This window comes from Schistocerca americana, chromosome 6 (assembly GCF_021461395.2).
Source record: "Schistocerca americana isolate TAMUIC-IGC-003095 chromosome 6, iqSchAmer2.1, whole genome shotgun sequence".
Lineage (NCBI taxonomy): Eukaryota > Metazoa > Arthropoda > Insecta > Orthoptera > Acrididae > Schistocerca > Schistocerca americana.
In genome coordinates, this window is record NC_060124.1 from 323310388 (window position 1) to 323336014 (window position 25627).

The 25627-nt window shown below is 45.6% G+C and overlaps 1 protein-coding gene across 1 annotated transcript in view; it reads right to left on the reverse strand.

The window, feature by feature from the left end:
* Nucleotides 1-25627, reverse strand: part of LOC124620114 (inactive dipeptidyl peptidase 10-like) — a 1175439-nt gene that overhangs the window by 278344 nt on the left and 871468 nt on the right. The window lies entirely within an intron of this gene.

Here is a 25627-nt window from a genome sequence, read left to right on the forward strand (position 1 = left end):
ACTATGCTCAGTTTGCTTTTGTTATTCGATAACATATTCCGAAGATAGTAGTAGTTACAAGCCACTAACTTTACCAGTATTCATCCGTCAATAGTTACATACAAGGAGAGAGCAAATAATATCATTTCAAACATTTCCATTTCTATAAGCCGTCTCCCTGACTTCGTACCTACACTCACTTTATTACGTAAAGTTCGGTGAAATGAAAATGTTTCGAGACTGGCGCAGCTGTAATGCGGTGCATACCAGGAGACGTCAGTGGGGCAATAAATCTTATGTGCTATTCTTCCACTGAGCGGCGACGTTATTGAAAAAGTAAAATTGACGATACGGTGAATTCGGCGCTTTCAATTTACGTTTTTATCGATGAACCCGATCACGACCGTTGCTGTAGCTGTTTGCGAAGTTGCTTGGGTCTTCATTCCGGTCCCTTTGTGTACTTACCTTGTATACCATTATGACATCCAGCCTATTTCCTTCTCTCTTTTGTAAATGTGCACAGCAGAAGTTCCGACATGCGTTTAACTTCTTAGCTTTTGATTTAGAGTTTTTTTGGTTACTTTAAATAATTTAGCTACCTTAGCGCTTGCTTCACATTTCACGCGTTTCCGCTATCAGCAATTATTTTCATTTTACTTACCTGCTGACAACGTCTTGGCAACTAAATTTTCGACAGTACACGGCTCTTCGAGTATACAATTTATGTGTGAAGCACAAAATACAAGTCTTGCATTCTATTGTGATTTCTGAGGGAAAAATGGTTCAAATGGCTCTGAGCACTATGGGACTCAACTGCTGAGGTCATCAGTCCCCCAGAACTTAGAACTATTTAAACGTAACTAACATAAGGACATCACACACATCGATGCCCGAGGCAGGATTCGACAGTAGCGGTCGCGCGGTTCCAGACTGCAGCGCCTAGAATCGCTCGGCCACTTTCTGAGGGAAATATAAATTGCCTAACAGGAAATATCGCGCGGAATTCCATGCTGTAGATTATAGTTTCTTTTTAAACAGCCAGACAAAAAATATGAGGCACCTAGAAAACGTGATTGGATGCGAATGTAATTTTGTAGACGTAGACACCATCGGCGGGTATATAAATGATTAGAGTTGCAGTTCTCTGTGACAGGTAGGCGGAGCACTATAGCCCATTAGTGTTCATCGTGCTTAATATTGTTATTAGGTCTTGTAGGTTTTATAAAGAACGTGAATGCATCAGATGTTGAGTGATAACTGTGACACACCTACATAACGCGTACTCGTGTTAAAAGCGCCATCAGTGCCTGACAGTTGCAAGGGATCTCTTTATTGATCTCCGTTTGGCCAGCTGCTCGAATGTTGATTTGAAATATTTGTGCGGCATTTGGATACGACAGGGGTCCGAAGTTGGACGGCACGAGATGGCGTGCGCATTTATAAGGAGCGTGAACACCGTCAGGTATTGAATGATAACTGTGAAGGAAACACCTAGAGGCAGCGTACTAGTGTGAATAGCGCTATCAACGCCCGACAGTTGGAAGGGATTTCATTATTGGTCTCTATTAGGCTGGCTGGAGGACTTTTGATTTGAAATATCTGTGCGACCTTTTGACAGTGGCCAAACGTTGAACTGCACGGGATGGTGTAGGCGTTTATAAGTAGCGTGAACAGCGTCAGATGTTCGGCGATAACTGTGAAGAGCAAACCTAGAACCCACGTACTGGTGTGAACAGTATCTACACCTGACAGATGGAAGTGGTCCCACTGTTGGTGTCCATTTGTCCGTCTGGTCGAGCCCTGATTTAAAATATTTATGTCACATTAGCTCTAAAGTTGGACTGCAGGTCCTAGTTGACCATGTCTGACCACCACAAGACTGGATAGCCGTATTGCGCACCAAGCCCCACCATAACCTCTTCACATCTCGCCTGCCAGGCGAGAACAGTAGACTTCCTGTAACATTCTGTGCCATCTTGCACCGCTTGTAGGAGACAAGAAGCAGCCGAACTAGGAAGTTACCTTCTGTGGAGGCTACTGTCAACACCACAACAAGGGCTACTTTTAGAGTGATGCTGCGACTGGGAAGCATGGTCTACTGGTGAATGGCGGCGCATTGTGCCCAGTTATGAATCGTGGTTCTACAGCATCCTCGATGAGCATGGATGGAGAGCATGGTGACGACCTTAAGAAAGGTCACATTCTTGCAGCGTTTTGGAGAGTCACAGTGGTGTTACTCCTGGCGTAATGGTGTGGGGAGCCACTGGGTATGTCTCCAGATAACGTTAGCACACTGATGGCACAATGATACATCACAGACATCCTGCATCACTTTGTGTGACAGTGTCATGGTGATATTTCTCAACAGGACAACGCTCGTCTACATGTGACATGTTTTTCTAGGTATTGTCTATCCCTCGTATCTGTAATCATTGAATTTAGACTTGAATACTGTTGTTCAAAAACGTATTTAAACCACATAGACCAGAATCCAATTTAAGAGCAAAATTTCCATGTAATAATGCAAATAAAAATTCTCTCATCATGTTTTCCACAAAACATCTTTCAATCTACACTACTGGCCATTAAAATAGCTACACCAAGAAGAAATGCAGATGATAACGGGTATTCATTGGACAAATATATTATACTTGAACTGATGGGTGATTACATTTTCACGCAATTTGGGTGCATATATCCTGAGAAATCAGTACCCAGAACAACCACCTCTGGCCGTAATAACGGCCTTGATACACCTGGGCATTGACTCAAACAGAGCTTGGATGGCGTGTACAGGTACAGCTGCCCATGCAGCTTCAACACGATACCACAGTTCATCAAGAGTAGTGACTGGCGTATTGTGACGAGCCTGTTGGTCGGCCACCATTGACCAGAAGTTTTCAGTTTGTGAGAGATCTGGAGAATGTCCTGGCCAGGGCAGCAGTCGAACATTTTCTGTATCCAGAAAGGCCCGTACAGGACCTGCACCATGCGGTCATCCATTATACTTCTTAAATGTAGAGTTTCGCAGGGAACGAATGAAGGGTCGTAACACATCTGTTCAAAGTGCCGTCAATGCGAACAAGAGGTGACCGAGACGTGTAACCAATGGCACCCCATACCATCACGCCGGGTGATACGCCAGTATGGCGATGACGAATACACACTTCCGATGTGCGTTCACCGCGATGTCACCAAACACCGATGCGACGATCATGGGGCTGTAAAGAGAACCTGGATTCATCCAAAAAATGACGTTTTGCCATTCGCGCACCCAGGTTCGTCGTTGAGTACACCATCACAGGCGCTCCTATCTGTGATGCAGCGTCAAGGAGAACCGCAGCCATGGTCTCCAAGCTGATAGTCCATGCTGCTGCAAACGTCGTCGAACTGTTCGTGCAGAATGTTCTCCAGGCTGATAGTCCATTCTGCTGCAAACCTCGTCGAACTGTTCGTGCAGATGGTTGTTGTCTTGCAAACGTCACCATCTGTTGACTCAGGGATCTAGGCGTGGCTACACGATCCGTTACAGCCACGCGGATAAGATGCCTGTCATCTCGACTGATAGTGATACGAGGCCGTTCGGATCCAGCACGGCGTTCCGTATCACCCTCCTGCTAACAGTCATTGTATCTCGACCAACGTGAGCAGCAATGTCGCGATACGATAAACCGCAATCGTGATAGGCTACAAGTCGGAAACATGATGGTACGCAGTTCTCCTCCTTACACGAGGCATCACAACAACGTTTCACCAGGCAACGCCGGTCAACTGCTGTTTGTGTATGAGAAATCTGTTGGAAACTTTCCTCGTGTCAGCACGTTGCAGGTGTCGCCACGGGCGCCAACCTGAATGCTCTGAAAAGCTAACCATTTGCATATCACAGCATCTTCTTCCTGTCGGTTAAATTTCGCGTCTGTAGCACGTCATCTTCGTGGTGTAGCAAGTAGTGTGCTTGTCACGGTGCCATTTTTCAACAGAACAACGCTCGTCTACATGTAACATGTTTTTCTAGGTACTTCTACCTGATGTTGAGGTGCAACCAGAAAGATTCCGAGAACTGTTCACGATAGAACACGTGTGGGATTAGTTCTGGTGCCACCTGTATCCCAGTGCCAGTATTCATGACTTCATAGACCAGTTACAACAGTTTTGGGCCAGCTTGCCTCAGGAGAGGATAAAGGTATTTCAGTACACGCATCCAGGCCATAAGGGGTGCGACGCAATACTGATCAGTGCGCTCGTACTTCTTTGTAAATTTAACTAGATGTTTTAAGCACTGAAATAACGTTACATAGTCTATCTTTGATAAAGATATAAGCGAATGTAATGAATTAAAATTCGTGCGAAGGCCGGTACTTGAACATGAAACATCGGCTTACTAGGTAGTCGTGCTACTCACTACACCACGCAGCTGTGTTAGCCACAATGCCAGGGTGGAGTAATGAATAGCAAATTTACTTAGTAAGCTGAAGAATCATGTCAAGTGCCAACCTTGGCACAAATTTTCATTCATTGCTTCACTTGCTACCCTTTTTGAGGGTACGATTGAGACTCAATATGTCTCTAGGAAAATGTAATTACGTCATGTTGTTGTTGTCTTCAGTCCTGAGACTGGTTTGATGCAGCTCTCCATGCTACTCTATTCTGTGCAAGCTTCTTCATCTCCCAGTACTTACTGCAACCTACATCCTTCTGAATCTGCTTAGTGTATTCATCTCTTGGTCTCCCTCTACGATTTTTACCCTCCACGCTACCCGCCAATGCTAAATTTGTGATCCCTTGATGCCTCAGAACATGTCCTACCAACCGGTCCCTTCTTCTTGTCAAGTTGTGCCACAAACTCCTCTTCTCCCCAATTCTATTCAATACCTCCTCATTAGTTACGTGATCTACCCATCTAATCTTCAGCATTCTTCTGTAGCGCCATATTTCGAAAGCTTCTATTCTCTTCTTGTCCAAACTATTTATCGTCCACGTTTCACTTTCATACATGGCTACACTCCATACAAATACTTTCAGAAACGAATTCCTGACACTTAAATCAATACTCGATGTTAACAAATTTCTCTGCTTCAGAAACGCTTTCCTTGCCATTGCCAGTCTACATTTTATATCCTCTCTACTTCGACTATCATCAGTTATTTTGCTCCCCAAATAGCAAAACTCCTTTACTACTTTAAGTGTCTCATTTCCTAATCTAATTCGGTCAGCATCACCCGACTTAATTCGATTACATTCCATTATCCTCGTTTTGCTTTTGTTGATGTTCATCCTATATCCTTCTTTCAAGACACTGTCCATTCCGTTCAACTGCTCTTCCAAGTCCTTTGCTGCCTCTGACAGAATTACAATGTCATCGGGGAACCTCAAAGTTTTTATTTCTTCTCCATGGATTTTAATACCTACTCCAAAATTTTCTTTTGTTTCCTTTGCTGCTTGCTCAATGTACAGATTGAATAACATCGTTGACAGGCTACAACCCTGTCTCACTCCCTTCGCAACCGCTGCTTCCCTTTCATGCCCCTCGACTCTTATAACTGCCATCTGGTTTCTGTACAAATTGTAAACAGCCTTTCGCTCACCGTATTTTACCCCTGCCATCTTTAGAATTTGAAAGAGAGCATTCAAGTCAACATTGTCAAAAGCTTTCTCTAAGTCTACAAATGCTAGAAACGTAGGTTTACCTTTCCTTAATCTGTTTTCTAAGCTAAGTCGTAGGGTCAGTATTGCCTCACGTGTTCCGACATTTCTACGGAATCCAAAGTGATCTTCCCCGATGTCGACTTCTACCAGTTTTTCCATTCGTCTGTAAAGAATTCGTGTTAGTTGTTTTGCAGCTGTGACTTATTAAACTGATAGTTCGGTAATTTTCACATCATGTGTTTTCCAGTAGTTTTTGGTCCAACCGATACGTTTACAAGCCGGGCGAAGTTGTGCTGTACGAGAAGCCACTACCGTCGGTCGCCCGCTACCATAGCCCATTAACGCCAGACTTTGCCGCGCTGCCCTAACGGATACGTCCTTCACACTTACCACATCGATTTCTGCGGTTATTTCACGCAGTGTTGCTTGTCTGTTAACATTAACAACTCTACGCAAACGCCGCTGTTTACGATCGTTAATGCCGTCGGCCACTGTGTTGACCGTTGTGAGATGTAATGCCTGAAATTCGGTATTCTCGGAACACTCTTGAATCTCGGATACTGAATTCCCTGACGATTTCCCCAATTGAATGTACAATGCATCTAGTTCCAACTACCGACCCGTGTTCAAAGTTTGCTAATTCCCGCCGTGAGGCCATAATCACGTCGGAAAGCTTTTCACATGAACCACCTCACTACAAATGATACCTCATCCAAAGCGCTGCCATCTTATACTTTTTCGTATGCGATACTACCACCATCTGTCAATGTACATCTCGAAATCCCACGACTTTTGTGACCTGTGTGTGTGTGTGTGTGTGTGTGTGTGTGTGTGTGTGTGTGTGTGTGTGTAGACATTTCCTGCTTTCCATGCGAGGTCGCTACTTGTGTAATAAATAGCATGTACGTTGAATACGGGGCTGTTAATCACATCCCGCCTCAGTTGCAGGATTGGCAAGCATTTTGGAAAAAAAAAACTTTCGTACATTTTCATGTCGATGACATTAAACGCAGACAGCTGGCGTACACAGATTCCGTCTGGCGGGGAAAGGGATGGTGACAGGAAGGGCATACCGCCATCCTCTGCCTACGTGGTTAGCAACCCCTCCAGTGGTAAAACCAATAGTGTTTAACTGTGTTTGAGTCACGAAAGTATTTTGAAAATATCGTAACTGCTATCACTATTATGCAGGGTGTTTCACTAAAGTGTTTCACTAAACGTGTTTGCCTCTGTAAGTTACGAAGGAATAACGACGCAAATATTTATTGCGGTAGGTCACCATAAGAAACGTTACACTGTCTGTGGAGCTATGAACATTGTTTGTTGTGTTATTATCCTCAGAGCTACAGTAAAAAGATACAATTTTTTAAATGGAACAATAGTTGTTTCTATCATGCACTGGAATCAGTAACACCAGCTGTGTATACATCTATTTAAATTACATTCCTATCACTTTTAGTTTGGGGGATACAACCCTTCAAAGTTTCAGGGGCAGATACCACACACGCTGCGCATAACGCAATGCGCCTTCTGAATGTGGTGCGGCTGAGTTGTAACGTCGCGGTGTCACGGAACCAGAAGCTTCCTCGATGCGCTGTTAGACGGCCGACTATCGCTGCACACGGCCGTATACCCGACAGTTCGAGCCACACAAACAAACGGGGCTCAATATGTCACAGTTACTGAGATCGGATGAACATAGCATACACGAACAACGAGTACGTTGACATGTTGCTGATGCTCGGCGAGTGCCGACACGATGCCACTGAAGCAGCCATGGCGTACGCCGTGAGATATCCTAGGCGAAGAGCTCCGGCAGCTACTACGTTCTTACGTGCCGAACAACAACTTCGGGAAACAGGCAGCTTGGTAATGCGCCGCAGTAACAGACGAAGAACTGCAAGAAGTGAGGAGACGGAGGTGTTTGTTTTAGCTGCAGTACACCACGATCCTCATGGCAGCTTACGAGCCGTTGCTACAGTCGCTGGTGTCAGTCTCACATCCGTGTGCCGTATAGAACACGGCCACAGGTTTCACTCGCACCGCCGGTCACAGACCCAGGAGCTGCATGGGAACGATTTACGTACGAGAATGGTCCATGCGTAATTTCACGCTGGAGTCTTTACACGGTTTGTGTTCTCTGATGAGTCCACTTTCACAAATTATAGTGCAGTGAATCGCCATAACGTGCACTGCTGGACCGCAGACAATCCTCGGTGGGTACGACCGTCAACGCAGGTGGTCTGTAATGTATGGTGTGGAATCCTTGGGGATGAAATCATTGGTGCACACTACTACCCAGGTACACTGACGGGTGAGTTATCTCACGTGTTTGTAGTCGACAGTTTGGGTGGTATCCTTGAAATTGTGTGTCTACACACGAGAGTTCATATGTGGACGCAGCACGGTGGCCACCCCGCCGGCCGCTGGTGCCCGAGCGGCTCTAGGCGCTTCAGTCTGGAACCGTGCGACCTCTACGGTCGCAGGTTCGAATCCTGCCTCGGGCATGGATGTGTGTGATGTCCTTAGGTTAGTTAGGTTTAAGTAGTTCTAAGCTCTACGGGACTGATGACCTGAGATGTTATGTCCCATAGTGCTCAGAGCCATCTTTTTGATGGTCACCCAGCCCATTCTGCTCGTGCTGTCGTGGAAGAACTAAACAACAGGTTCGCAGGAAGGTGGTTCGGGGCGCCATGGTCCTCATTCATGGCCCGTAAGGTCGCCCGATTTAACACCATTAGATTTCTTTTTGTGGGGATATCTAAAGGATCGTGTTTATGTCACTGGGTTCACATCCCCAGATAGTCTTAAACGGCGCATCGAGGACGCATGTTGCTCCGTGACACCGGCAATGTTACATCCCGTCCGCAGATCCTTTAGAAGGCGCATAGCATTGTGCATTCAGGAACATGGACACACATTTGAACATCTCATTTAAATCAACTTCCCACCTCCAGAACATCCATCACCCACCAAACATCCATGTCTTATGTATAGCGTGTGGTATCTGCCCCTGAAACTTTGAAGGGTTGTAGCTTTCAAACTAAAAGTGATAGGAATGTAATTTAAATTGATGTGTACACAGCTGGTGTTGCTGATTCCAGTGCATGATAGAAACTACTATTGTTCCATTTAAAAAATTGTATCTTTTTGCTGTAACTCTTTGGATAATAACACAATAAACTGTGTTCATAGCTCCGCAGACAGTGTAACGTTTCTTATGGTGATCTACCGCAATAAATATTTCCGTCGCCTATTCCTTCGGGTTCCCGGGTTCGATTCCCGGCCTGGTCAGGGATTTTCTCTGCCTCGTGATGACTGGGTGTTGTGTGATGTCCTTAGGTTAGTTAGGTTTAAGTAGTTCTAAGTTCTAAGGGACTGATGACCATAGATGTTAAGTCCCATAGTGCTCAGAGCCATTTGAATCATTTTTTGAGCCTATTCCTTCGTAACTTACAGAGGCAAACACATTTAGTGAAACACTCTGTATACGAATGCTTGGTGGCTGTTCTTTCATGCACAGACACCTTGCTTTCATATACAACTGATTCGTCTCGATGGGCAATCAATCCAAAACATTCAGTGCGGTTGCACATTAACGTTTGACCTCTAGGGGGATTCTAATATTGGTGAGGGGTGGACTGCGGATAGGTGGCCCTGGGTGGGAATGTGTGTCGGCTAAGGAGCGTGCCAAGATAGTGATAAACACTGTGTTTGGGTGGTGCACTGGTTAACGCATCGCGTACACAGAGTACGCGAAGGAACTTGCCCCCCTTCTTGCAGCGGTGTACCGTAGGTCTCTACAAGAGCGTAGCGTTCCAAAGGATTGGAAAAGGGCACAGGTCATCCCCGTTTTTAAGAAGGGACGTCGAACAGATGTGCAGAACTATAGACCTATATCTCTAACGTCGATCAGTTGTAGAATTTTGGAACACGTATTATGTTCGAGTATAATGACTTTTCTGGAGACTAGAAATCTACTCTGCAGGAATCAGCATGGGTTTCGAAAAAGACGGTCGTGTGAAACCCAGCTCGCGCTCTTCGTCCAAGAGACTCAGAGGGCCATAGACACGGGTTCACAGGTAGATGCTGTATTTCTTGACTTCCGCGAGGCGTTCGATACAGTTCCCCACAGTCGTTTAATGAACAAAGTAAGAGCATATGGACTATCAGAACAATTGTGTGATTGTATTGAAGAGTTCCTAGATAACAGAACGCAGCATGTCATTCTCAATGGAGAGAAGTCTTCCGAAGTAAGAGTGATTTCAGGTGTGCCGCAGGGGAGTGTCATAGGACCGTTGATATTCACAATATACATAAATGACCTTGTGGATGACATCGGAAGTTCACTGAGGCTTTTTGCAGATGATGCTGTGGTGTATCGAGAGGTTGTAACAATGGAAAATTGTACTGAAATGCAGGAGGATCAGCAGCGAATTGACGCATGGTGCAGGGAATGGCAATTGAATCTCAATGTAGACAAGTGTAATGTGCTGCGAATACATAGAAAGATAGTTCCCTTTTCGTTTAGCTACAAAATAGCAGGTCAGCAACTGGAAGCAGTTAATTCCATAAATTATCTGGGAGTAGACATTAGGAGTGATTTAAAATGGAATGATCATATAAAGTTGATCGTCGGTAAAGCAGATGCCAGACTGAGATTCATTGGAAGAATCCTAAGGAAATGCAATCCGAAAACAAAGGAAGTTGGTTACAGTAAGCTTGTTCGCCCACTGCTTGAATACTGCTCAACAGTGTGGGATCCGTACCAGATAGGGTGATAGAAGAGATAGAGAAGATCCAACGGAGAGCAGCGTGCTTCGTTACAGGATCATTTAGTAATCGCGAAAGCGTTACGGAGATGATAGATAAACTCCAGTGGAAGACTCTGCAGGAGAGACGATCAGTAGCACGGTACGGGCTTTTGTTAAAGTTTCGAAAACATACCTTCACCGAAGAGTCAAGCAGTATATTGCTCCCTCCTACGTATATCTCGCGAAGAGACCATGAGGATAAAATCAGAGAGATTAGAGCCCACACAGAAGCATACCGACAATCCTTCTTTCCACGAACAATACGAGACTGGAATAGAAGGGAGAACCGATAGAGGTACTGAGGGTACCCTCCGCCACACACCGTCAGGTGGCTTGCGGAGTATGGATGTAGATGTAGATGTAGATGCTTATTACGCAGCAGATCCCAGGTTGGAGTAAATTCTTCTTACGAATCTCACTTTGGAGAGGAACGTCGTTACCACCGCTGACGACTTCGCGCGTTGGCAATAATTTCGCGGCAAACCATGCATAACAGATCAATTTTCCGATAACTGGCGCCTGCAATTATGAATCAAGATACACTACAGGAATTTCTCGGGAAACAGTTTAAAATCATTTTCTCATCAAAAAAAAAAAAAAAAAAAAAAAATGCATTCATCTGACATACAATTAGTAGACGAACAAGGACAATTGTATATCAATATACAATGACAAACATTCGTGTAGTAATCTTCTACACACATGGCTACATAAAGGAAAAACAAAAATAGAAGTAATCATCCGGTTCCAAACAAGGGGCGCAAAGTTAACAAGCCGCACCGCTAATCACTGTGCCACCAATTCGTCTGAGGATATTGCACTGTAAAAGGCACATAAAGTATCTGGAAAGAATCTCGAAAACTTTCACCGTCGTTTTTTCAGTAATTGCTGAATGTCTATTGATATGCCGGAACACATGTTCGTTTGCATTGCGTGAAGTTTCTGCGAAATCGTGTTGTGACACTTTCCGTGTTGTCCTCATAGGTTACCCACGTCCACGCAATTCTATTACACGGTCGCCTATAGATCGCTCATCTGTGATGGAGAGACAATAACGCGATGTGACTATGCGGTTGTATACGTGATAGCGTTCGCTAAATGAACTCAACGTAACATTAAAATAAATTTTGCAGCGCAGCTTTGGTTGCACACAGGTACAAAACAGCGCGCTCGCAGCGTGCAAATGCGCCACAGAGGAATGCGGGCAGCGCGGTGAAAAGGATCGGCGGCCAGTGTGGCGGTAATTTATGTGGTAAACAATGAAGATGGCCGCTTTAGATGCCTGCAGGAGCACGGCAGCAATCTGTTGCGCAAATATTTGGTACTGCTTAATAAAGCGAGCGTCGCTAACGTATGAGAGGAGCTCCCTAAAGCTCTGCAACCTGTACACACACACACACACACACACACACACACACACACACACACACACGACAGAGAGAGAGAGAGAGAGAGAGAGAGAGAGAGATACTGAGTGCGGGGATAATGTTGCGCTGCACAGGAATGGGCGTGCAGAACACGCCGGAAATATCATTTCTCAACTTATGTACAATCTTTACTACGTACCAGATGTCCTAAACGTTAGCGGCCAAAATTATACAGGCGTTAGAGAATTCTAAAATGAGCAGAGAAGGATGTTCAATTCAGCGCCTACGACGAGGTCGTTAAAAGCCGGATTGGAGGATGGATGAAGAAGGAAATCAACTGCATCTTCTTCAAAGGAAGAATTCTGTCATTTGCCACCAACGATTTAGGGAAATCAGGAAAAATCTAAATACACATTCCCTGACAAAAAAGTTAAGCAGTCAGAAGGGCAGGAGGTACCAGTTTTAACAGGATCTGTGATGTTATTTCTGTGATGATAACATCGAGTCAAATTTATAAAGAGCTAGGTACACGAGCACACTTACCAGTACGACGTTTCGACTCCCTCTGGCGTGCACTGAATCGGGCTGTCAGGGTGTCCTCTCCTGAGGAAAACTGGCCAACAACTGTTGTGACCGATTCCTGATATTATGGATACGTAGCTAGCGTTCGAGATGGACCCACACATATTCTATCGGGGACAGATCTAAGGATCTTGGTGGCTACAGCAGTACGCCAATATCACGCAGATGATTCATAGAGACATGTGCTATGTGTAGACGAGCATTGTCCTGCTGAAAAATGGTACCGTGATACACTCGCATGAGAAGTAACATGTAAAGATACAGGTTGTCCATGATGTACAGTTGTTCCATCAGAGGTCCATGATTTACTACCAAGGTCATAAGCGATGACTCCTCACACTGTTGCGCCTCGACAGTATACGGGACCTCTCTCTGCGGATTCGACAAATGGCAGTCAACTGGGATAGTGGAGAACCTCAATTCATTGCCTAAAACAATGCAATGCCATTCACCAGCCGTCCATGCCTCTCGGTCACGGCCCACTGCACTCTCAATAGCTTGTGTTACGGTGCTAAAGGCAGCCTACGCATGGAACAGTAATTACTTGGTCGGCTACTATTCGGCTCTGACCATTCTACGCATGGGACAGTAATTACTTGGCTGGCTGCTACTAGGATCCGACCATTCTGCACATGTGACATTGGCCGGCTACTACTCGGCTCGGACCAGCAGTGGGGGATGGCACAGAATGTAGGGAATACATCACTTGTTCTCAGACGGCTGGTACAGATGTGAAGGGGTTCCAGTGTGCTAGGTGTACAGTAGGCGATCTTCCCTTGTGGATGTCAGACGTTGTCGATCAGAATTTAACATCGAGTACGCCTACCCTCATGTTTCCAAGCAGTCCTTCCTCCACAAAGCTGGATATAGCACGATTCAAACCGCCAGCCATACGGAGGCTCACACTAGGCCACGCTCAAACACTATCATGTGCTGATAACGCCGTCTCACAGGAGTGTGAGGCATATCCCTGTCCCGCACAGTGACTACGTCTGGCGCTCCTTATATATCCTATCATACCTGGTAACAACATTAAGTACAAACAGCACTAACGCTTTCTGGTGACCATTCTATCTGTCACTGAGAATTGAAGCTCTGATCAGTTAAATCTCGGATGATGATGTGTACATGTGCAAAGTTGCGTTAAAATCCAACAATGTCTTCTCGGTGTTCCTCTTTCCTTGACTAGCAGTGTAGATGACTGTAGGAAAATTTGAACCACTGTCTTTCCAAATACGTGTTTAGTGTCTCATCACTGTGGCTTGAATGACTCACTTTCTCACAAATTTCGGTGGATGGTGTCCTGAATGCGGAAATTGTAATAAAACACAAACGGTGATAAATTTCTTCCCATTACAAGGCGTTACAATAAAATCTTATACTATCTATTAAAAAAAAATTAACAGACACTCAGTCCAAATCATGAGTAACCTTATTATCCCGGAAAAAATTGTCTTGTTAAATGCTGAGTCACTCAATCTCTGACATCTTAATTTTGATATTTTGTAATCTTCTAGATGTTGACGTTTTTGTTGCATACTCTGATTTAATGGCGTTACTGGAGCTGGTGGTGTATAATTTGCGTCGTACAAGGAGGCGGCATTGTTACCATTAACAATATTATCCAGTGAGAGCTCCTGTACTGTAGGTTATCGAACTCCACTCTTACGAGAGAAATCATATATCTTTACTTTGCAACTTTTTCTACCTTGCAACTAATTATTTTATTTGCCGCTAAAGAGAATGCCTCATTAGTCCAAAACGTTCTGAAAATTAGATGTTACCGGTTCTTTGATATGACGAATTACTGCAGCTTGCCAGCAAGCATTACTCGTAAGTGCATGGGTTACGATCCCTCAGAACCCTGCCAGAAGACAGCAGCTCAAAAACGGAACTGTAGCAATCACCCAGCCCCAGTTCTTGACAAGAGTTACGAACACACACAGTCTGCATGAGCCCGACGACAACAGCATGCTTCTGTCTCGTACCTCCATAGATCAACAGCCACAACAGCACCCCTCTATTAAGTAAGACGAGGCCTTCTGTGACAGCTACATGGCCCATTGTCGGACCAAGTGGTCAACAACGAACCAGTGCCACAACAGCTGCGCAGAGACCTAAGACTACTCCAAGCGACTGAACATGTTGTCTTGCATCATGATCTTCTGGAGAACACTCTCACAGATTAACATCCTAGTGATAATCCAAGAGGCACTGCAAGTGTTCAGCTATGTACCAGACATACTCTACAAACTACTTCATTTTATTCAACGGCACCATGAAACCTCTGCTAATGGTCCATACACAAATACGAAAGTATGACAGATTTTCCATATTCACTGCATGTCGGCACTACCAAAAAAGCTGTAACTGGAGGTATTCATCACACGACTTAAGCCTGACTTACTGAATCTGACTGAAGCAAACTCCCATCCCTCCAAATAGCTAGGTTAAAGATCAAGTTGTGAGACACCACACGGATAGTGTAAATGATCGTGGGGATGGCACAGCGACTTACCTCAGGCTCTCGACCACACACAGGTCCACAACACTACCTCAGCTGATATCACTGCAGGGGGCGGTATGACGTACACCAAAATGTGAACATCACTCTTGTATTGGCATACCTCAGCCATACCTCAGCCACTGGAGAGGAAGACCTGTTTTCAGTTTTCGACCTCTACGACAGAATCATGTTATATGGTGCCCTTAATGTGAAGCACTTTGCAGGTAACTCCCGGGGGACCAAAATAAGGGACAACCAGCTGCCCACATTGGAGTAATATCTGCAAGCAATAACGTATGGCCCTGACGAACCTACACACATTCCAGCAAATTCAAATCAAAGATTTGACTTTTGGATATTTTCATGCTGGGGAATCTCAAATTTGACCTCTAGCTAAAGACAGTCAATGATTTGAGATCGGATCACTACCCAGTGGTCAGAATAATCATCAAAGCCTTGGGCCACGTGCTCCCACAAATGAAGACGACTGGGACCAATACAGGGTCTTCCTTAACAACGATATCCGCCTCACCACGGATGTTCGCACTACAGGACTCATCGAGACAGCTACCATATTAACAGGCAAAATGAAATGGCCCTTTCACCAACTGTAACTATTCCCAACATCACGGCCACTTTTTGCTGCTCTTCCAAGACCAGAATACCAATGAAAACACCGAGCGAGGTGGCGCAGTGGTTAGCACACTGGACTTGCATTCGGGAGGACGACGGTTCAATCCCGCGTCCGGCCATACTGATTTAGGTTTTCCGTGATTTCCCTAGATCGCTCCAGGCAAATGCCAGGATGGTTCCTTTGAAAGGGCACGGCCGACTTCCTTCCCTGTATTTCCCTAATCCGATGAGACCGATGACCTCGCTGTTTGGTTTCTCCTCCCAAAGAACCCAACCCCAACCAATGAAAACAGGTCCCCCCCCCCCCTCCCACAAATAATTCTGGAACTCAGATGATTGGCGAGAAATGAAACGACTCCCACGGGAACTTCACTACCGTGTAGTGGAACACGGACTAGAAATTTAGGAAGGAAGATGTCTACGACGACTCTCCAGACGAAAAACGAAAGGAAACTATATATATATATATATATATATATATGTGTGTGTGTGTGTGTGAAGATGGTATCTATTCTTTCGGGCATGTCCGAAAGAACAGATACCATCGCTGACCATGCAGCTACTTAGAATGGACATGTGCGAAAGAACAGATACTATCTTCATATATATAGTTAAGGCTCACCGACCTTTTGACCATCTTCTTCTGTGCGGATGCACAAGCAGTACCTGAACTCTTACGGGAATCGACAAAAAGCCGCGAGTAATGAGTATAATGGAAAGGGGCACTATGAATATAATGCGGGCAATAAGCTGGGAATGTGGGTCTCACGGGAGGCGTGCCAGGGGTAAGTCCTTGCAGTCGCACTATTTTCTGTGTCCTCGGTGGCTCAGATGGATAGAATGTCTGCCATGTAAGCAGGAGATCCCGCGCTCGAATCGCGGTCGGGTGACACATTTTCAACTGTCCCCGTTGACTTGTATCAATGTCTGTATGCAGCTAGGGGTATTCTTTTCATTCTAATTTCATTCGTAGAAGTACCTCAGTGTACGACTAGAAGTATCTGTCTTACAATAGCATCTGTGGTTTCACCCGAATGAAGTTAGTACTTAAATAGTTAATAAAAAGGTGGTTTTAGGAAGAGATTACTGTTACTCCAAGGGTTAACAAATTTCAGGATTTGTGGAGCGTAAATGTGAAGAAAGAAGTGGTTTGACGATTCCGGGAAGGAGGTGGACAGGAAGAGAGCTGCAGCTGTGATGGAAGAGAAGGGCTGGGGGAAATGTGGGGTGAGTGGGCGGGGAGGTGGGGAGTGGTCTGGTCTGAGAGCTCACTCGTGTCGCCAGCACGGGCTGCGGCTGATGTAGAGGGCTGTCCTGGCCGCGCCACGCTGCGTGTGTTTTTAGGGAGCACGGCCCTGTGGGGAGCGAGGACGCGAAAAGCTCTCAGGGGTGAGAGCCCCTCTCCATACCGCCAACGACAGCCCCCAGCTGACCGCCGCCTCAAGCTGATGGCGCTGCGTGACCTGCCAGCAGCACTCTCCGCTCCTCACAGCTCACGACATTGCATTGCGGGCGAGACGCTTTTTGACAAGTAGATCTTACAAACTGACCCACTTAATAGTTACAGCTTCTGAAGCTCAGCAACCGGAAATCTGTTTCCTAAGACACTACGACACATTTCTTAATAATAACTAAAAAAAAGCATTCGTTGACAAAAAGTGTGGTAAGGTCTTATGGGACCAAAATGCAGAGGTCAACGGTCCCTAAGCCTACACACTACTTAATCTGACTTAAACGCACACCCATGCCAGAGGGAGGACTCGAACTTCCGACGGGGTGAGCCGCACGGAGAATTCTTCGAAGATTGGAAGTTTTCCGTGAGCCGTCAGCATATGTCCATTTCCACTGTTGTTATTTATGACGTATATACACTACTGGCCATTAAAATTGCTACACCACGAATGTGACGTGCTACAGACGCGAAATTTAACCGAAAGGAAGAAGATGCTGTGATATGCAAATGATTAGCTATCCGAGCATTCACACGAGGTTGGCGCCGGTGGCGACACCTACAACGTGCTGACAGGAGAAAAGTTTCCAACCGATTTCTCATACACAAACAGCAGTTGACCGGCGTTGCCTGGTGAAACGTTGTTGTGATGCCTCGTGTAAGGAGGAGAAATGCGTACCATCACGTTTCCGACTTTGATAAAGGTCGGATTGTAGCCTATCACGATTGCGGTTTATCGTGTCGCGACATTTCTGCTGGCGTTAGTCGATATCCAATGACTGTTAGCAGAATATGGAATCGGTGGGTTCAGGAGGGTAATACGGAACGCCGTGCTGGATACCAGCGGCCTCGTATCACTAGCAGTTGAGATGACAGGCATCTTATACGCATGGCTGTAACGCATCGTGCAGCCACGTCTCGATCCCCGAGTCAACAGATGGGAACGTTTGCAAGACAAAAATCATCTGCACGAACAGTTCGACTACGTTTGCAGCAGCATGGAGTGTAAGCTCGGAGACACTTGATGCTGCATCACAGACAGGAGCACCTGTGATGGTGTACTCAACGACGAACCTGGGTGCACGAATGGCAAAACTTCATTTTCTCGGATGAATCCAGGTTCTGTTTACAGCATCGTAATGGTCAAATCTGTGTTTGGCGACAGCGCGGTGAACGCACATTGGAAGCGTGTATTCGTCATCGCCATACTGGCGTATCACCCGGCGTTATGGCATGCGGTGCCATTAGTTACACGTCTCGGTCACCTCTTGTTCGCACTGACGGCACTTTGAACAGTGGACGTTACATTTCAGATGTGTTACGACCCGTGGCTCTACCCTTCATTCGATCCCTGCGAAATCCTACATTTCAGCAGGATAATGCACGACCGCATGTTGCAGGTCCTGTACGGGCCTTTCTGGATACGGAAAATGTTCGACTGCTGCCCTGGCCAGCACATTCTCCAGATCTCTCACCAATTTAAAACGTCTGGTCAATGGTGGGCGAGCAACTGACTCGTCACAATACGCCAGTCACTACTCTTGATGAACTGTGGTATCGTGTTGAAGCTGCATGGGCAGCTGTACCTGTACACGCCATCCAAGCTCTGTTTGACTCAGTGCCCAGGCGTATCAAGGCCGTTATTACGGCTAGAGGTGGTTGTACTGGGTACTGAGTTCTCAGGATCTATGCACCCAAATAGCGTGAAAATGCAATCACACGTCAGTTCTAGTATAATATATTTGTGCAATGAATACCCGTTTATCATCTGCATTTCTTCTTGGTGAAGCAATTTTAATGGCCAGTAGTGTAATAACTAAAAGAAGAATTCTTTGAAAAGAAAAATTGTGGTAAGGTCTTATGGGACCAAACTGCAGTGGTCATCGGTCCATAAGCCTACACACTACTGAACCTAACTTAAACTAAGTTACACTATGGACAACACACATCCATGCCCGAGGCAGGACTCGAACTTCCGAGGGGGGGGGGGGGGGGGGGGAGCCACACGGAAAATTCTTTGAGAATGGATGTTTTCCGTGCGCCGTCAGGACTTGTCCACTTCCACAGTTGTTACTTATGAGGTATATATCTTCATATTAATCGGTCAGTACCTCAGTACTCGTTCAGTTGCAAATGCTGTGTAATAACATATATCCATTACTTACTCATAATCTGTACATACAACGACGAAAAAAACAACAAACCCAAATAATAATTAATGTAGAGTAAAGGAATTTCGGAGATGCGTTTGTCTAGGTAAGATATTTAAGTGATTAACGTTGTAAGGTCACAGATTAATGTACACGTCAGATAAGCCATTGCAAATGTGATGTGTCGGTACATTAACAAGCGGTACATGCGCTCTGATGCTGAATGTAAGCAAACGTGCATGCATTGTCGTGTACAGGTGCCGGATGTCAGTATGGGATGGAATTGAATGCCTGTTGCGCTGATCGGGCAGTTCAAGGAATGGCTTTAAGCACTATGAGACTTAACGTCTGAGATCATCAGTGCCCTAGACTTAGAACTACTTAAACTTAACTGACATAAGGTCATCACACACATCCAAGACCGAGGCAGGATTCGAAACTGTGACCGTAGCAGCAGCGCGGTTCCGGTCTGAAGTGCTTAGAACTGCTCGGCCACAGCGGCCGACGGTCGGTCAGTAGAGGGACGGTTAATGCTGGCTGTGGATGAGGCTGAAATTGTCGTCCGCTGTTGAAGTGCTCGATTAGAGACAGATCTGGTGATCAAGCAAACCAAGACAACATGTTGACACACTGTAGAGAATGTCGGGCTACAACAGCGATATGTGGGCGAGCTTTATTCTAATGTAAAACACCCTATGGAATGCTGTTGATGAATAGCCGCATAACAGGTCGAATCACGAGTTTTACGTACAAATTTGTATTAAGGGCGTATGGGATTACTACGAGAATGCTCCGGCTGTCATATGAAATCGCAACCCAAACCATAACTGCAGGTGCAGCTTCAGCGTGTCTAGCACGCAGACAGGTTGGCTGCTGCGCTCCTCCTGACCATCAGACAAACATCAATATCACCGAGACGGAACAGCTCATTGCGTTTAGCTCGAAGCTGTCCTTGAAGTAACAGATTTGTAACAATTCCTATTGTCACGGCAGTGCCAGCTGCTGCTCAAATTGCCGCTGCTGATGCAGAACGGTGTGCCAGAGCCATAGCAAAACACGATGGTCTTCCATCTCGATGGTGGACGTGGCCGCCTCGAGATCAGTCTTCTTGCGATTCCACATTCTCTTGACCACCGCTGCAAGCAATCATATACAGTGGCTACATTCCTACGAAGTCTTTCTCCTATATTTACGACCAAAGAGGGTCGTGTACAAACCAGAAAAGAATAAGGAGGGCATTTAGACAATGACACAAATCACCAAGAGGATTACAGAATGTTACTCCCCTTTATCAGCAAGCACTTCCATGGATCCACGGTGCGTCTCAGCGGTTGCTGAGTGGCGCCGATGAAAGCCAGGTAGAAGAGGGCAGCCAGGCCACGAGCGGTCGTCCGACACGAATGTTGCCAACCAGCCGACGGGATATCGGCCTGCTGCTTGTAGTCGACGCTGACATCGGTGAAGTACTCCGGTATCTTCGCTCTGCACAGGGCCTCACTGCGCAGTTCGTGACTTCGGCCACTAGGATCTCGTGACCATGTCGCGACGCTACCACCAATCCCCAAACTTTGTGCCTCCCCATTGGGCCAGTGAACCCCGTATATATATCGGCAGGCAAAGACCTTCTAAGGACACAACTCACAGATACCAACTGTTCCTCATAGATATTGGCAATGGGGCCGCAAGAGGGATAGTCGATACTACATCTGAGCCAGTGGCGCCAGACCGAACAGTCTACTAACTCAATGGCGCCACGGCTCAGCTACGACACTGTCGCGATAAATGCTGCATTGTAGCCTCTATAACATGGAAAACACATATAAAGTATCTGTAACTGATGTACGGTAAGGCTCTCTATAGTGTGTCTACGGTGCTACCCGTAAGGGGAGGAGGAAACGAAATGAAACACTACATGTTGAGAGGGTGTGTGATGTTATATTGGTGATCGTCAATTTTACAAATTTACAAATAACGTGACAGAACATTGACGACATGTGTGACTGCTCTCACGTTTCCATGCAGTCCAACATTGGGCCATTGTCACATCATACTGCCCCGCAAATCTGGATACTGCACGATCCGACCAACTGGCCAAATGGAGACCCGCAACGAGGCCCCTTTCGAAGTCTGCCAGTCACTGATAATGCTGTCTCGGACGAGTACGTGGCACTCCTGTGTCCTACACAGTTATCACTCAAAATATGACGCTGCTCACGCCCCTTATATTCCCTACCAGACCTAAACACGAGCACCACAGATCTACTCTATTGGTTGTTCCACTTGTCTCAGACACTTGCAGCTGTAATCTCTTTTATACCCACTGATGACGTGTGCTTGTATGACGTTTCACTGACGTCCGACCACGTCTTCGGGGTTCTTCCATTTTTAGTATCAAACGTCGTGAGTATCTCAAAAATCTTTCATAATTTCAATGATGACAGTAGGTATGTTAAGTTATATGAAACGGATAAAATTTCTCTATCTTGAAAACAGCTTTAAGTACAGGGTGATCATTAACAGTCTTATAAGCTTTTAAGGGTTTTGCAGGCTAGGCTGCGCTGAGAAATAATTGGCAAAAAAATATTGGATATGTTGGTCCGTTTCCGAGTTAATTAGCACTGAACTTAGCGATCAACTCATTGCACACGCATATTCTTGCGGCCCGCCAAATACAATTGGTGTCTGTTTTTCTCATAGCATAAATTATAGCGAACGAGACTGCTCAGCCCTTGCCTCGGATTCGATCCATGCTACTGTCCCGTGTATAATTTTTGCACCAGTCTCTTGTTCAGTTTTAGGAAAACAAACGAAGAATGTTTTTATTAACAATTGTTTTTCAGCACTAGGTGCGCTGCAACACAGTTTCAAGCTTTTCAGTCTGTTTCTGGCCACCCTGTATACCGGAGACCATTGGACTTACTCCTTTTTGTCGTTGATTATTAAAATACCTTCGTGATCTTTCAGAAGTTGCATATCCCATTGCGTGTCTGTCACGTTTAAAGACCGGAGAAAGCTTTTTTTCAGTAGTCAGCTCGTAACAAGTATGAAGTTTAAAGTCTCTGTCCCACAGAAAAATCGCGTAAAATTCTGAAATTCACATTCCGGGTATACCTCCACGGTATCTCTCAACATTAAAAAAATTGTTCTTCTTTTTAATTGGGGTTCTATTTTTTCTTGAAATGGGGACAAATTTCCGTCTGGGAAAATATGCTATTTCAGAACTGACAGGCAACGCAGTGGAAACTGAACCTACTGACATATTGCTGGGTGGAATGGTTTAGCCCGCTACCTTTCAACTGACAATTACTACTTTATACGAGACTACAACGAACATTTTATTGTACACCATGCGGGACGGTCGTCCTCGCGCTTTCCTGAGCGAGAATATTACGAGGGATACATCTCGAGATGAACGCAAAAATAAGAAAGATACTGAAGCCGTACAAGAATAAGCCGTTTCAGGCCCTTATTTAAGGAACTAATCCTGTGATGCAAAGTTATTCCCATATTCGAGTTTCAGCACCTGTATCTACACTCCACAATCCATTTTAGGCCTATGATGTGTGTTGGAGAGTAGTTTGTATACCGCTTTCATAAACCCGCTTTCCTACTTCAGTCGCGCGAACTATGCATGGGATGAACGACTCACGTTAAGAGTCAATGTGAAATCGAATCTCTCTTTTACCTTCTTGGTGCTTTTGCGGGATATACGTAGAACAAGCAATACACCAATTGAATCCTCTAGGAATACAAACTCTCTAAACTTTGACAGCAAACCACATCGTGATGCACAACGCCTTTCTTGTAGCGCCTGCCACTGGGATTGAATCCGCTTCTCCATGACGCTTTCACGCTTACGAAACGAATCTGTGATGAAACATGTAGCTCTTCTTTGGATCTTCTCTATTTTCTATGTGAATCCTATCTTGAATTCGCGAAATAAATATCGGTCGGAAGAGGCTTTCGTAAGTTATCTCCTCCCTACAGTCTTAGTTGCCGATTTGGTAACACTATCGATGCTAGAGACAGTGTTACACAGTATTAACGTGATGTCTCGCGGGGTTTCCATCTGGAGTGCTTTCTCCCTGTGAACAAATGTCGTCATCAGGTTGTTTTTTAATTTATTTCTTGTTTTTGCTGAGTTGCTCGTGTCTGCTATCCAGTGCGTCCATCTACTTCACAAACGTTGACCATGCAGACTGCAGAACACGCGACATAGCCCAGTATAGGCAAACCCGCGCGGCGCGTTGCGCGGGTTGCAGAAGCTGCGAGCGCCAGTCCCGCGGGGAGGGCTGCAAGTACCGCTGTGTCGGCGTATCTGTCGCTTTACGACGGAGCGCCGCCCGTGGGGAGCGAGCACTGTATCTTGTGATAAGAACAGGGCGTGCACGTGACTAGCAAACCCGTGTAGGCCTGTGGCACAGTGGGCTGCAGGAACGCACCAGTCACTGCCACCAAACAGGCGAAAGTGACATTTACTGGGTACCTAGCTCTCTTTTAAACACAGTCTCTTTTATCTGTAACCCTTTAACTGATACCGGCTTATATATCCGTGCACAGTGGTTCTGCGTGCAGTGCTAAGGACGTATATAAGAGACACGAGCTGACGATGGTAGGAGTGCTACCGTCAGATATATAACCTCACTGGAAAAAAAAAAAAAAAAAAAAAAAGAATTAGTCACCCCAGTTCTCACGCACAGATTAATTATTAAGCCTTTACAGATGACGTAACGACCGAATCATGTGTTCAACCGCGCGCCCTGCCGGTACGTGAGAATAAGGCAGAAGCTATTAGTTAGATATTTATGTTTCAAGCGGACATTATACGTAAAGATTAGTAAATGTGAGGACAGAGTAGGAAAAAAAGGCAATCGCGTTAATCCATGCCCATGGCCATATAGTGTGTGAAGCTGCTGAATTTGTTGGTGTTTCACGGCGGAGTGTTCGACATGTCTACAATCAGTGGCGTAAATCACATGGACACGAAACACGACGTCTGAATTGTGGTCGGAAAAAGATCCTAACTGAGAGGAAAAGGGGGCGCGTTTCACGGCGTGTGAATCAAAATCGCTTCAAATCTCGATACGAATTAAAGTCTTAAACATGGCCGTAACTTCAGGAAGTGCATGAGAGTAAACTTGAGAGGTAGAAAAATATTAGCCAACTAGATGCAAACAAATGTTTAGTTGAACCGTATGCTCAAGATTTCAACCATTTTGAAAATGTCTTCTTCAGATGGTGTAATGGACCTTGTACATCATATGCCGATTAAGTACGTTGAATAAAGCCAAACGGCTGCTTTAATAGGTGACATATATCCAAGTCGCGGTTTGTGGTTGTTTGTGTTCAGAAGATCGATGTCTCATACGACAAGAGCCCTTTGGCTGTATTCAGTGTACTTGAGCAGCGCGTGATGTAACAAGTTGCATTACACGTTGTGAAGAAGATAATTTTAAAATTGTCGGAACCTAGGTCAAGGGTATCAATAAGCCTTTACTTTAAACTGGATGGCTGCTTTTTTCAACTTCTCCAAGTTCACCGACGGGAATTGTTACAAGCAGTGAATGGAAGTCCATCACGACCTGTTAGTGAGAGAACATGGTGGCGTGAACTGTATGCAGTGAACATTTGGAGTCGGTCAGCTCGCAACTGGCCATTGCTCACACAGGCACATGAAGATGACAATAACGAAGTTCATTGGGCTGAAAGAATATGTGACTAGTTTTCTGAACACTTTCCCACTCTCTTACATCTCGATCGGCCTGGAAAATTACCTGCCTTGAATTCCACAGGAAATATGTGGGACATGTTGGCACAGTAGGTAAAACGCCGATATCGGCATTCTGGCAATTTGGTGGAATTGCGCGAAGAAGTCTTCACTGAGTGACTTAATCTGGACGCGACGTGCGGTGTAACTTTGTGGTCTCACTTCCTGGCAGAATCTAGGCGGTTACCAAGTCCATGGGGCGGAATTACACGGTATTAAATAATGCTTGCATTGAATATTCCTGGCAGATTAAAACTGTGTGCCGGACCTAGACTCGAACTCGGGACCTTTTGCCTTTCGCGGGCAAGTGATCTACCACCTGAGCTACCCAAGGACGACTCACGCCCCGTCCCCACAGCTTTAATCCCGCCAGTACCTCGTCTCCTACCTTCCAAACTTCACAGAAGCTCTCCTGCGAACCTTGCAGAACTAGCACTCCCGGAAGAAAGGATATTGCGGAGACATGGCTTAGCCACAGCCTGGGAGTGCTAGTTCTGCAACGTTCGCAGGAGAGCTTCTGTGAAGTTTGGAAGGTAGGAGACGAGATACTGGCGGAATTAAAGCTGTGAGGACGGGGAGTGGGTCGTGCTTGGGTAGCTCAGTTGGTAGAGCACTTGCCCGCGAAAGGCAAAGGTCTCGAGTTCGAGTGTCGGTCCGGCACACAGTTTTAATCTGCCAGAAAGTTTCATATCAGCGCACACTCCGCTGTAGAGTGAAAATTTCATTCTAGGAA